The sequence below is a fragment of the Zonotrichia albicollis genome, chromosome 6 (assembly GCF_047830755.1).
Source record: "Zonotrichia albicollis isolate bZonAlb1 chromosome 6, bZonAlb1.hap1, whole genome shotgun sequence".
Lineage (NCBI taxonomy): Eukaryota > Metazoa > Chordata > Aves > Passeriformes > Passerellidae > Zonotrichia > Zonotrichia albicollis.
The window spans coordinates 233,525-245,840 of NC_133824.1; the positions used below are offsets into that span (position 1 = coordinate 233,525).

Sequence of the window (12,316 nt, forward strand, 5' to 3'; positions counted from 1 at the left end):
TGGCATTGCTTGGGTTTTTTCTTGCATTTTTGTGGCCTTTACTGCCTCTCTTTCTTGCCTTCTTTCTTGGGGCTTTTCCTCCCTTTTTCCTTGACTTTTTCTGGCATTTCTTGGGTTCTTTTCTTCGTTTCTTCTTGCCCATCTTGGGGTTTTTTTCTGGGTTTTTTCTTGCGCATCTCGAAGTCTTTATCCTTTTTTTTTTCTTTTTTTCGTCTTTTTTTTTCTTTTTTTCGTCTTTTTTTTTTTTTTCCCTGTCTTTCTCCTTGCCCTCCTTCGTTTTTTTCCTTTGGCCTGCCTGCCTTCCTTCCTTCCTGCCTTCCTATCCTTCTTTCTTTCTTTCTTCCTTTCAGTTCCTTTCCTTATTTTCTTGTTTTCCTTTTCTTTCTTTCTTTCCCTGTATGTCTAATCTTGGTTTTCCTTTCTAGCTTTAGAATAAAAAAGCAGCAGTAGAAACTTTCAGGCTACCTGGCAGTAAAACAAACCTGCAAAACGAAAATGATGTAAAGAAAACTATTTACTCCCTGGGAGCCTGAAATTTTCTACTGCTGCACATGACATAGAGCTTTTATTCCTTCTTATAGATAGTTGATATTTTATACTTACTTTATACAGCGCCCCCTGCCGTGTGCCCCGGAGACCTGCAGGGAGAGCGCTGCGGCGTCCTTCGGTTCTGTTTCAAGAAACTCGGCTCAATTCGGCTTGCTTCGGCTCTTCGGCCGAACTCGGCACGCTTGGGCTAAAGTCGGTCACATTCGGCGCATTGTCTAAATGCGGCCAGTGTCGGCTACCCCGGGCTATCGATTCCAGTCGGCTATCATCGGCTCTTGGTGTAAACTCGGCTGTTTTCGGCTACACACGGCTCTTCGGGTAAACTCGGCTCTTTTCGGCCACACTCGGCTCTTCGGGTAAACTCGGCTGTTTTCGGCTACACTCGTCTCTTCGGGTACACTCGTATGTTTTCGGCTTCACTCGGCTCTTCGGCTCAAGTCGGCTGTTTTCGGCCACACTCGGCTCTTCGGGTACATTCGGCTGTTTTCGGCCACACTCGGATCTTCGTCTCAAGTCGGCTCTTTTCGGAACAATTCGGCCCGGTTCGGCTTGCTGAGGGCGGGAGAGCGGGCATGAGAGGACCCCGGCGCAGACAGGCCAGGTTTACCCAGATGCCTTCCGCCAACCCGCAGAAATACGCCCGCCCGCGGCGCCGCTGAACCCACAGCATGTATCGGATACGCTTGAAACGCCACAGAAAAATCCGTCGGGCCGCCATGACGTCGGTGTTCCATGCAGGCAGTTCACTTACACCCACCGGGGTCCTCCACTTCCCCGCCATCTCGAGAAGGTCAACGAAAAGTCCGAGACACCCGCGACACGCCACTCCCAGCATGGCGGCCTCTCGCCTGCCTGCCGGCGCACGGCTGCAGTACCGCGCTCTGCCCACAAGGAGGCAGCACTGCCGCCCGCCCCAGCCGGGGGCGCAGCGCGCCTCGGGGCTGCGGGCAGCGAAGGCGGCAAAAAAGAACAGGGGCGACCCCAGCCAAAAACTGCTCTGAAATAAATGCCAAAAACCTGTCTTTTACCCGAACAGAACCAAACAAACCGCCTTGGTTTTAAATCCCATTAAAATCAATTTGAAATTCCTATTTTTCGTATTTATATTCACATGCATATTTATAGTGGACACTGATGTAGCATGTAATTTATAAAATATATTCTGTGTATTCCTACTGTTTATATTTATTTATATTTTGTGGTTTTAAAAATATCTTTCTATATTTATTGTATATTTCTATGTTAAAAGCATGATAGAAATGTAATTTTAATTATTTAAAATAAAAATCCCATACTAACTAAACAAATACAAAAAAGCTCTATTCTTTTAAACTATATTGAAATATTTTTATATTTATAGCTTGCATGACTATATTCACATTTATATTTTTAGTTTATATTTAAGCATTATATTAATCATGATATATAATATGTGTCCTATTCAAATAATAGAAATAAATTATTTTTTAAATTATGTACCATATCTACTGCTACAACTTATTTTATCTTATATTTTTAATTTTATATTAGCCTTTAGCTATTTATGATCTGTTTCTATACTTAGATTTCTACCTTTATATTATTTGTATCTATCATTTTTGTACTAAAACCCCTGCTTTTGCCAAATAAAAAACAAAACCCCCCTTTATGTTAAACTGCTTTAAAAAACTTATAGTATATCAATATGGTGTAATATATAACAAATGACAGATATGATAAACATAAATACATTTATATCAATTTTATATCTATTTCCTATAATACACTATAATAAGATATATACAGTATTACTTGTATTATGGATCCTCTATGCAGATATTGATTTCTGTTATTTTGCATTTTAAATAATTTAACAATTCTCTCTATATTTGAAAGATATTTATATATTTATACTTTGGTTGCGATTTTTTCTGGGTGTTTTCCGGGTCTTTTCTTGCCCATCTTGGGGGTTTTTTCTGGGTTTCTTCATGCCCATCCTCGGGGTTTTTTTCTGGGTTTTTTCTTGCCCATCTTGGGGGTTTTTTCTGGGTTTCTTCATGCCCATCCTCGGGGTTTTTTTCTGGGTTTTTTCTTGCCCGTCTTCAGGTTCTTTTCTGGGTTTTTTTCTTGCCCATCTTGTTGGGGTTTTTTTCTGGGTTTTTTCTTGCCCATCATCGTCTGTTTTACTGGGTTTTAAGCCAACATGGGTACATTCCATGTCAGTACATACAATATAACCCGGCTGAGGATTTTTTATTCTAACTTTAAAAATGAGTTGCAAAACCTGAAAAGCAAAAGTCATATACACAAGGTTAAATCCAGTCAGCATGTGCCCACCCATGCAGAGACGAGCAGACACAGACAGACACAGCCACGTGCTCTCACACACACTGACACACTCTTGCCACTTACACGCTCACTGCAGCCCTTACCTGAGACGCTGAAGAACGTGCTGTGACACATCTTCTGGCTGCTGCTCCTTGAAGTAAATGGCAGATCCTGGGGAAATCAGCAGCCTCGGGGACCTGTGAGACAACAGGAAGGGTCAACGAGTGGCTATCTGACAGCTAGGACTTGTCCCCACTCTGGACCGATAAACTTTCTACCCAAAATCCCACAAAAGACAGATGAAGAGTAAAATTTCTGTAACTGTTCTACCTAACTGTGACTGCGTGCCAGGGCAGGGCAGCTCTGATCGTAAGTGGTACAATATAAGTACACACAATATAGGCTGAGGTAAACAGTGCAAGTGTAAACAGAGCGTAAGTACACACAATATAAGGTGACGCACTTACATACAGTATAAACCAACACAGGTACACACAATATAAACCAATATAGGTACATCCAATGTAAGTACATATAGTATAAACCAACATAGGTACATACAGTATAAGTACGTACAGTATAAGCCAGCATAGGTACACACAATAGAGGTACATACAACATAAGCCAACATAGGCAGATACAATACCAGCCAGGACTTGAGATAACTCTCTGGAAGACGAATTCTTGAGCCCTGTACCCTTTGAGAAGATGGAACCTAAGGAACTGCTGCAGTCACCTGAGGAGGTGCATCTGAAAAAAAGTCAGGACAAAAGTCAAAGGGCTGCAGAATAACTTAAGAGCTCGGCTAAATTGGGCTGTAATCGGCTAAACTCGGCTATTGTCGGCTGCATTCGGCTGGATGCGCCTCTTCGGCGCGGCTCGGCTTCATTCGGCCGAACTCGGAGCCGCTCTGTGCGCTCGGCGCGGCTCGGCTTCATTCGGCCGAACTCGGAGCCGCTCTGTGCGCTCGGCGCGGCTCGGCTTCATTCGGCCGAACTCGGAGCCGCTCTGTGCGCTCGGCGCGGCTCGGCTCGCTTCGGCCGAACTCGGAGCCGCTCTCCATGCGTTCGGCGCGCCTCGGCTCGGCTCGGCTCCCTGAGGGCGGGCAAGCGGCGCCGCCTCACGTTAAACGCGCCCGGCTCGGGGCTCTCCTGCTGCCGCGTCCCGCGGGCGGCCCGCCCATCGCACGGACACGACCGGGAGCGCGGGGCGGCACAGGGGCTCATTAGGCGGTGACCGCACTCGCGCTAATTAGCGCGCACGAGAGCAGCGGGCTCGGTTCGCCTGAGCTCGGCTCCGTTCAGGCAGCCTCGCAAGCCTGGCCTCGGTTCGCTCGAGGCCGTCAGGTTCGGCCGGTCTCGCCTTGCTTCGGCTGAGCTCGTTCCATTCGGCCGAAGGAGGCGTCGTTCGCTCGTGTTTTCACAAATATCTTTCTCTATAGATTGTATATTTCTATATTTAGATTTATACTTCTATAATACTTCTATTATTCCAAATAAAAACCCCGTCTCTAACCAAATAAATACAAAAAACAACCTTCTTTTAAACGAGATTGAAATATTTTTATACTTAGTATAATTATATTCCCATTCATATTTATAGTTTCTTTTGATGCATTATATTAATAATTAGATCTAATATATTTAAAATTCTAGAAATGTATTTAAATTATTATTATTCGTATTATGTATCATATCTACTGCTACAACTAATTTTTTCTTGTTTTTAAACTTTATATATATATCTGTATTTATTTATGATATATTCCTGTACTTAGATTTCTACATTTATATTGTTTGTATTTATAATTTTTACAATCAAAACCCTGCCTATTGACAAATAAAAAAAACCCCGCTTTATTTAGCTATTTAAAAAAATATTTTCATGATTACAAATTTCATGTTTATATTTGTAATTTATTCTATATTACATGAGAACACACCTGCTCCTGCACCCCAGTGGGGCTTCCTCTCCTGGGGACCTTGGGGTGCCCCAACGGCATCAGAGCCCCGAGTCTTCACCCCCCTCTCCTCTATTTAGAAACTACACAGGAACTTTTTTCTGGAAACAAAGACATTACCTAAATCCTCTCCCCGTGTCCCAGACAGATAGATATTCAGTTATTAGTTGGCTGGGCAACAGTTTCTAAAATAGAATGATAAACAAGATGTGAACATTTTAGCTACAAGCAAATAGGCAAATCTGAACAAGGTACCGATGGCCAGCCACTCAAGTAATTTTGAAGCAATTTTTTAAACAATAAAATACTGCTACCACAAAAATAAAGCAAAAAGCTAACTACTGGCTAAGAAAGAATTAACTTTTGACAGCAACAACATTCCAACCACACAGGCTTTTTTCCCAATGTCATACCTTATAACTACCTCTCTTGGGAATTCTCATCATGTATCCCAAAAGGAATAAATACCTTAGAGCGTCCTAAAGCAAAAAGTAGCACACATGAGCTCCTCACACTCCCGGCAGTGCACTGAGCTCCTCACACTCCAGCGCAGCGTGCACTGAGTCTGCAACAAATTCTGCTCAGTGAGGGTCTGCAAACAAAGGTTCAACTGATGAACTGAACTGATTTTGTAGGGATGTTTTCTAAGCACAGAAGCACAAAAAAGAACAAGCAGAAACAATTCTTAAATAAATCTGCAAGTTTTATTTAGCATATATGCGAGTGATTTCCACCCTGTGGCTTCTCACTTTGATTGGTCTGTAGGTTCAGGAAGATGACAATGCACACTCTGCCTTCCCTGAGCCCCCACGGCAGCTGAGCGCTGCTCCGTGTGCTCAGATCGTCAGGAGCTGGATTACACGTACCCGGACGGACTGCAACTGCTCTGCTGCAGATTCAGGAGACGACGGCAGAGAGGGGCTGGCCGAGGCGTCGTCCGAATTCCATTTCTGTGTGACGAGAAGCGGTTTGTTCCCAACAGCTGCAACATCCCCGGCTCGCTTCCGTGGTGAGTACCGATGGCGCACAAATGGCAGCCCGAGGAAATCGTGTTCTGGGCTCCAAGTGGCTGGGACAGGGTCTGATTTTTTGTTTTGTATCTGTATGACGATTAGTACGACAGGGCTCTGAGGGATGACATGGCAACACAGAATTAAAAACTCCTCGATAGGATTACATCGACGTCTAGGAAAAGACAAAAGCCTATCACCCTTCTGAAATCTGCTTTTACTCCAAAGCACACGGATTGTCACTATGCTGCACCTTCCAGCTTTTCAAAGCAGCTTACTTCTGAAGACCAGGAAACATTGATTTCTACAGAAACAATGGGCAACCCCCAGGCTAATTTAAGCACTACCCTTTAATAGGGGATCTGCCAGCGTGCCAGTCCAGCTTCAAGTGTGCTTTATTTCAGTCTCACATCCCCACAAAATTCTTCTCACATCTTCCAACCCTGAAATCTTCTTTTTTCCCTAAGGCTTCTCATCATTAGCAATTTCCAAGTAACATGGTATTTTTACAACATTCAAAAATGTCATGCTGGACTGTGCTAGAGAGTAATCTGCAAATATAAGCTTAGCAAAGATTGAATTGACTTGTCCAGAGAAAAAACCTACAAGTGAACACCCACACCTGCCTACAAAGAGCTGACAAGCCCCTGGCAGCTACCAGCATCAAAGCACAGTGGATGTTTCTAATAGAGGGTAAGGATAACAATACCACCTTTTGTTCGCTCCAGCTTGTTTTCCCTGCAGTCATATTTTGCTTCTTATGATTGTTTTAGTCTCTGTATCTTTTTGGACAGCACCGAGCCTGACGACAAGGACACGAGAGTCTTTCCCTGCCGTAGGGAGAGAACCAGGAAAACAGTTAAAAAAAGAACAGGGTAGTTTGAAATTCATACTTCCAGTGAGAAGCAGCGCCTAACAAACAGAACAAAAGCAAACAAAGCACGATAGCTCCCTGGGGACAGAAGACTTATAAACCCTCCAGGATTTACGACCAACCCCTTCAGGACAGCAGCCAAGTGTCCCATGAGGTGGTGCTGCACCAAAGAACGATCTGACAGGTTCCAAAGAGTCAAATGCACAATATTTTGCAAAGCCGTAAAATCTTGCAAAATAACAAAAATACGATAGATATAAACTACAGGGCAAGAGTACAAGTGTTCGCTTTAAGAGCTGGAACCATGCAGGTGAGCACCTGATAACTGGATCCTCACCAGAGTTTGAACCCTTCGGTACACAGAAGGGTTTTCCCCAGAAATTTCACAGACTGAGTTTTGATAGAAGCACATTTGCCAGATCCTCAGAAGCATCACCCATTCTCCAGGTGTCTGGAGAGAACTGCAAATGGCTCTCACGTAGTTTGAGCTGGTTCTCCAAGGTCTCAGGGTGAGTTTCACCAGATGCAACCAAATCGGGCGACTCCCAGTGGGACAGAAGGAACCCAAAGTTTGGGTAAGCAGAGCTGCAGCAAATACTGAGGAAACAAACATACAGCGTAAAAAAATAATAAACCATCCATTTTTTTTCTCTTGCTTTTGTTTTTTTCTTATTCAGATCAGCATAGCAACTAAAGAGAAGGTGAAAAACTCACCATTACTGAACATTTCATCATCTGTAAGCCGAGCATCCTTAGCACAGAGGACTCTAAAGTTAAAATTCACCGATCCCTGGGAAATAAAACCAAATATTGTATGATAAACAGTCAAACAGCAGACATAAAAATTTGTTTCCTCTAAGGACTTTCAGGTATGTATCTATCTTTGCATACATCCTACACATTAGAACATACACTTTATACCATCACCTAATACATAATATTTTACCTTTAAATTCTGATAGTATAGCATGAATTTTTAACTTAAATTGGTGATCTATTATTATTAAGTTGGTACTGAAAGTTATTTCTGCTGTCACGTTCAAAAAAACATTTTTTTTTTTTTTTACTGTAATGAGGAATCGATTTCAAAGTCATCACAAGCCCATCAAAATACAAAGCTGTATTCACTGGACGGGTCTGTGAGCTAGAAGTAGTCAGGCTTGTACTTCCCTCTTGTTCTTCCAGAACCGATAAATCCTGTCAACAAAACCAGGATCTTTAGCCCACTGCTGTGAAAGATTCTACAAGGATGATGGTTTGATTTGTGTTTACAAGTTTTGATTTGAAATGGCCAGTTCAATGGATAAAGACAGTTTCAGTAGTATTACGTTACTATTATTATTATTATTTCTATTATTATTTTTACTATTACTACTACTATTATTATCACCTGCTACTGGAAGAAACAAACCAGTCGTACCTATACTTAATTACTTTTATTTCCAGAAAATAATAAAGAAAAAGAACCAAACCAAAAAAAGTCACTTCCTACCTTTTATATCAAGGGATGAAAAACTTCTCTTGGGCTCTTCTCCAATTTATCAAGACTCATAGCACTGAAAGGCAAACAAAACAGTGCTTTATAGAAGGGCAAGTGCACATTTCAAGGCTGAACCACCAACCGATTGCAGTGACAGCAGTTACAACATGAATCGTTCTGAGAGCCTCTGTTAAATGCAATGTTCTGTGGAACTGCCATTTCTTTCCCAAAATACTAACTTCCAACACTTCCTAAACGTATTTTGTATTTTAAAACAATAGAAGTTAGTGAGACACTGTGTGGAGGTCAGGTTTAAATTTATTTCCTTCTAAAGCACAGAGCTCTGTTCCATCACCCTTCACTTCGGCTCTGCACTGAATCACGGTGAGCATTTGAGGAGTGCTCAATAACCAATTCTATTTCTCTCTTTTTCTAGTTCTCTCTATTCCTAAATAACTAAAGACAAGTCCAATGAAAAATGACAAGTTCAGCATCAAAGTCACACTTTTTCCCTTTGTCTGGTCAAGAACAGGCTCTAAATCCACTTAGTGCTGCCTGCAACGATTAAGACGTGCAAAACCATTTTTACATGTTTTATAGGTTTATCATAAAAGCCACGGAACGCAAGCTCTGAATTACAGGAAAAGGTACACAGTCAAATATCTAAAGGGATCACTTATTTGTAAATGCATACCTTGACAGAGATCGCACTGAGAACGTTTCTGTGGGACTCTAAGGGAGACATATTTTCTGAGTACCCTGTAAACAAGAAAAGCTAGGATATATTACAGGACATACCCCCTTTTTCTACATATTCAAATAGGATTTTTAATAAAAACAACTCAGTTGAAAAAGAAAGAAGAAAACCAAGGTCATTTTACTCAGCTATATTTACTCCCGATTTAGAGAAAAAAAAAAAAGTCACGGGTGCTGCAAAGAAAAAAAAAGTGAACCATAAACGCCTACAGTACAATTTTAAAACAAGTGCTTGGATAAAAGAATCTCATGGAACGTGAAGTAGAAAAAAAGTGAAACCACTATCAGACCTGCCTATTTTCTCACCTTGGTACAAGAAAATCCTAAAAGCACTATAAAGTCACTGCCTAAAACCGGTCATGGGATGTAACCAAGAACAATTCAGGCATTTGCTAATCTAGACAGAAAGCTTTTCTGGATGCTAGTGTCAAATCACAAGTTTTGTCTTTCAGAAGCCCGACAATGCTGGAAAGCACTTTCCCTGGGGCTGGGGAGGGCAGGGGCAGAAGGGGATGAGTTTGCAGATCGCACCTGTGCCATCGGAAGGATACAGCCCGCCTGCTCCCTGCGCTGGGCATTCTCCCGGCCATCTCTGGCTTTACCGCTCAGCGCCGCTCCATCCGTTTGCATGGCAGAAAGAGCCTCGAGCACTAGCGCAGGCAGCAGCCCAGTCATTCCGGCGATATCGCAGCGCTCTCTGCTCGCAACGCCCAACACGCGGCGGAGCCGCCTCCGCCGCAGCACCGGCAGCAGCCCGAGGGAGACGGCTGCAGCTCGGGGGCTGCTGCGCCTCCGCCAGCCTGAGGGCAGCCGCCCCACCGGGACCGCGGGAGCGCCCGGCGCCGCTCGCCCGGGGCGGCTCCTGCAGCTCCCGGCCCGCGGCAGCAAAGCACCGCCTCGCCCTCCGCCATCGCTACCGCTGAGTAAGGCCGAAGAACCGGGCCGACGCTCCTTCCGCGCTGCTCAGCTCCGTGCGGGCGGCCAGACGGAGGCTTCGCCCCTCCGGCGTCGCCGCCGCAGCGCCGTCCCGCGCGAGACTGGGCCCGGGAGCTGCCCGCGCACAGCCCCGCGCGGCCGCCTGGCACGCCAGCCACTCCGGTGCCGCGCCAGCCGTTGCGTCACACGCCTCGCCGGCAGCACGGCCTGCCGGGAGTTGTAGTCTCGGGCTGACAGCCACTGCTCCGTCCTCCGCCACCGGGAGCTGCAGTCCCTCCCGGGCATCAAACGGGTCCTTCGCCCCTGGGCGGGGAAGGACCTGAGGCAGCAACGCTCCTCCCGAATGCCCTCTCTTTTTCACTCCAACTCTTTTTTCTTTTTTCACTCTGCTTTTCACCCCTTCCCTTCCCTCTGGTGCTCCTGATTCCTTTCCTTTCCTTCCCTTTTCCTTTCCTTTTCTTCTCTTTCTGATCTTGGTTTTCCTTTCTAGCTTAAGAATAAAAAAGCAGCAGTAGAAACTTTCAGGCTACCTGGCAGTAAAACAAACCTGCAAAACGAAAATGATGTAAAGAAAACTATTTACTCCCTGGGAGCCTGAAATTTTCTACTGCTGCACATGACATAGAGCTTTTATTCCTTCTTATAGATAGTTGATATTTTATACTTACTTTATACAGCGCCCCCTGCCGTGTGCCCCGGAGACCTGCAGGGAGAGCGCTGCGGCGTCCTTCGGTTCTGTTTCAAGAAACTCGGCTCAATTCGGCTTGCTTCGGCTCTTGGTCTAAACTCGTTTCAGTTCGGCTCTACGGCCGAACTCGGCACGCTTGGACGAAACTCGGTCACATTCGGCGCATTGTCTAAATGCGGCCAGTGTCGGCTACCCCGGGCTATCGATTCCAGTCGGCTATCATCGGCTCTTCGGGTAAACTCGGCTGTTTTCGGCTACACTCGGCTCTTCGGCTCAAGTCGCCTCTGTTCGGCCACACTCGGCTCTTCGGCTCAAGTCGCCTCTTTTCGGCAACACTCGGCTCTTCGCCTCTTCCGAACAATTCGGCCCCGCTCGAAATATACCTATTTTTACATTGGAAGTATACATTTCTCTTAGGATTTTTACTTCTCTAACACTTGCAGGATTCAAAATAAAACCCCTGCGTCCACCCATACATGCCAAATACAAACCCCTTTCATTTCAACTGTATTTCATTTTTTTTTTTAATAATATTTTTCAAATTTAGATCCACATTTATATTTAAATTCTATACTGATGTGTGTTCGATTTTGCATTTCTATTTTCCGATTTATTTATAAATTTATATTCTCTGTTACAACTCTTCCTATTACTTCTATTTTTTTTTCGTATTTTTATTCAGATCTTTATATATTTATTATATCTTTCTGTGTGAGGATTTTTACTTCTGTAGCACTTCCATTATTTAAAATAAAACCCCTGCCTCCACCCACGTTAAAGCCAAAAAGAAAACCCTTTCTTCTCAACTGTATTTCAATATTTTTTAAAATTCTGTTTTTCAGGTCCATATTCACATTTACATTTAAAATGTATACTTACGTATGCTGTTATTTGTATTCTCCATTACATCTCTTCCTATTATCTCTATTTACTTATATTTTGTGTTTATATCTATATTTATATCTTGATTGTATATCTCAATATTGAGAAATATATACCAATAATATCTACATTCATATCATTTAAAATAAAAACCCTGCCTCTAACCCAGTAAGAATAAAAAAAACCCCAACCCTTTCTTTCAAACAATATTTAAATAGGTTTTATCCTTATGTCTGATTTTTATATTCCTATTTGCATTTATAATGTACATTAATGTATATTGCTTACTTATACATTTATCTTTATCAATCTCAATTTGTAAATAAATTTATATTCTACATTACATCTGATGCGAGCAGTTATATATTTTTATACATATTTTTATACATTGATTACATATTTCTGCGTCAAGATTTTTACTGCTGTAACACCTATTTAAAATAAAACCCCTGCCTCTACTTAAATAAAAGCCAAAAAATTCCCTTTCTTTTAAACTATACTTACCTATTTTTATATTTATATTCCCATTTATAATTCATATTGCCGTATCATGTTATTTCTATTCTATACTACAACTCTTCATATTACTTACCTATAATTATAGTTCAATTTGTAGTCATAGTTTAGCAATCTCCCTTTATATATTTATTATCTATTTCTATATTAAGATTCACATTTCTATAACACTTCTATTATTTAAAATAAAACTCTTGCCTCTAACCAAATAAAAACGACCGGATAAACCCTTCTGGCACGTTGAAACCATAGAGACGGCAGCTGGGAGGACCGGAAATTGTCTCCGCCATCTTGAAACCATAGAGAGAAAGGACGGGACGACCGGGTAAACCCTTCTGGCACGTTGAAACCATAGAGA

The 12,316-nt window shown here is 42.9% G+C and overlaps 3 long non-coding RNA genes across 3 annotated transcripts in view; all 3 read right to left on the reverse strand.

Moving 5' to 3' along the window:
• The window catches only part of LOC141729314 (uncharacterized), a 78,610-nt gene that overhangs the window by 62,931 nt on the left and 3,363 nt on the right, over nucleotides 1-12,316 (reverse strand). The window lies entirely within an intron of this gene.
• On the reverse strand, nucleotides 2,496-4,883 carry LOC141729311 (uncharacterized). The gene is made up of 3 exons (XR_012580660.1): nucleotides 3,503-4,883; nucleotides 2,961-3,053; nucleotides 2,496-2,812 (listed from the first exon to the last, which is right to left on the reverse strand). It is a non-coding gene; the product is annotated as an uncharacterized LOC141729311 (long non-coding RNA).
• LOC141729315 (uncharacterized) lies at nucleotides 8,216-10,499 on the reverse strand. The gene is made up of 3 exons (XR_012580667.1): nucleotides 9,468-10,499; nucleotides 8,875-8,939; nucleotides 8,216-8,256 (listed from the first exon to the last, which is right to left on the reverse strand). It is a non-coding gene; the product is annotated as an uncharacterized LOC141729315 (long non-coding RNA).